Source organism: Schistocerca cancellata, unplaced genomic scaffold (assembly GCF_023864275.1).
Source record: "Schistocerca cancellata isolate TAMUIC-IGC-003103 unplaced genomic scaffold, iqSchCanc2.1 HiC_scaffold_671, whole genome shotgun sequence".
NCBI lineage: Eukaryota > Metazoa > Arthropoda > Insecta > Orthoptera > Acrididae > Schistocerca > Schistocerca cancellata.
The window spans coordinates 47,501-50,000 of record NW_026046682.1 but is presented as its reverse complement, the minus strand read 5'-3'; positions in this window follow the sequence as shown (position 1 = coordinate 50,000).

Here is a 2,500-nt window from a genome sequence, read left to right as displayed (position 1 = left end):
TACGTCGCTCGTAGTTCAGTCACCTCGCAGCACTGCTCAGTAAACTATGCAGGCCCACATAGATAGATCAAATACGCAAATGCCCCTATACATGCTGAACGTCTGTGCAAACAAAAGGAACCACACGTCACCCACACACTCTATCACACACTACTCTCTGCCTGTAACAGACACAGATGCAATAATTAAGCACCACCATGGACCAACGTCCGGTGCATCCTATCCGCCACAGTACACCAACCAGACTATGATAACCAGGCCACGAGGTCCAATCATAAAACAGAATATCCCACTCGTCCGACAACCACAATTGCTCAGATAAGCCACCAACACCCACACATGTCCCACACAGGGGTGCACCCAACATCACCACACTGCCTCGTCTTACAGAACAAACACACTGGCAGGAATGAAACACACAGGTCTGCCGCAACCTCGGACACGGCGCGCCCCCTCTCACTACCGAAAAGCGCATCCCAACGTGACATACCTCCTTTGACACACTGACGCTGCCTCGGGCATCCACTTCCTACGGTCAATATGAACGAACCTCGCCCCGCCCCCCCCCCCCCCCCCACCAACACGCCATCCCATACCACAATGTGTACCGTACCCAAACCTAACGTGTACTGTACTACAACGCAATGTGTACCAAAACACAACCCAGTTTGTACCTTAACCTAACCTATGTCACCTTAACCTAACCTATGTCACCTTAACCTAACCTATGTCACCTTAACCTAACCTATGTCACCTTAACCTAACCTATGTCACCTTAACCTAACCTATGTCACCTTAACCTAACCTATGTCACCTTAACCTAACCCATCTTGCACCTTAACCTAACCTATGTCGCCTTAACCTAACCTCTGTTGCACCTTAACCTAACCTGTGTTGCACCTTAACCTAACCTGTGTTGCACCTTAACCTAACCTGTGTTGCACCTTAACCTAACGCAATTTGCACCGCAATGTAACGCAATTTGCACCGCAATGTAATGCAATTTGTACCGCAATCTACCCCAAGTTGTACCGCAATCTACCCCAAGTTGTACCGCAATCTACCCCAAGTTGTACCGCAATCTACCCCAAGTTGTACCGCAATCTACCCCAAGTTGTACCGCAATCTACCCCAAGTTGTACCGCAATCTACCCCAAGTTGTACCGCAATCTACCCCAAGTTGTACCGCAATCTACCCCAAGTTGTACCGCAATCTACCCCAAGTTGTACCGCAATCTACCCCAAGTTGTACCGCAATCTACCCCAAGTTGTGCCGCAATCTACCCCAAGTTGTGCCGCAATCTACCCCAAGTTGTGCCGCAATCTACCCCAAGTTGTGCCGCAATCTACCCCAAGTTGTGCCGCAATCTACCCCACGTTGTGCCTTAACCTAACCCACGTTGTGCCTTAACCTAACCCACGTTGTGCCTTAACATAACCCACGTTGTGCCTTAACATAACCCACGTTGTGCCTTAACCTAACCCACGTTGTGCCTTAACCTGCTCTGTAAATGGCATATGACACGTTACATTAATGTATTGTTGTCCAACCGCAACCCGCTCAGAATGTTGTGTACACAGCTACGTGTCATCTCCCCATAACAGCTGTATTGCAGTGTGGTACGCCATAGAGACGTGTGGGAGTAATGGACGCAGTGGATGGCGATCAGCATGAGCCGTCTGTTCATGTAGTGGCGCGTGTATGCAGACATAGTAGTCTCTTCTCACACAATGTGATAGCACGGTGTCCCGCGTTCCACATCTGCGACATGCTACAGAGGCTGGTTGACAGTTCGTCGCGCAATGGACATCGCATACGTACGGGGGCACCTTCCACGTGCCCTCTAGTCGGGCACATTTTGTTGCGTGGATGTGAGCGGATGTAGTGTGTCTTGACACCTGACAGGCAGGCATGCAATAATAGTTGACTTTGCAAACGGGGATGGACGTGGACGTGTACGTTTACTGGTGACGTTACGCAAATGAACAACTGGTAACCCGTTGTGGTGCGGTTGATCTTGCTGGAGGTACATCTGTGAGGGCAACGATCGGTACAGCTATGACGCGGTTGTGTCAGCGATACCCACCACACCAATGAACGTGAATGTGGATCTGGGTGTGAAGCGATACGCGGCTGTGGGTGGGTGGGACTGTCCCCGGCCGGTGAGGGGGGGCCGCCCGGCGTGCTGGCCGCGCGGTGCGTGGGCGCACGCGCTACAGCCGGCTGGTGGGGGCGCCCAGTGGCAGGCGCGCCGGCCGACGGACGCGGCAGGCGGCGCAGCTGCGCGCCGGGGCACCCTGCGCGCGGCGCCGTGCAGCCAAAGTGGGTCCTCGCCGGCCCGGTGCGAAGCGCGGTGGACATCTGCAGTGTGCTGGTCCGATTGAGGACTGTGTGCGTTGAGGATGCGCCGCCGCCCGGCACTCGGCGCCGCGACGCCGTCTGCTGCTCGGTCGCCCCAGCGGTTCTCGCTGGTGGTTTGTATCGCAGTTGTGCAGACGT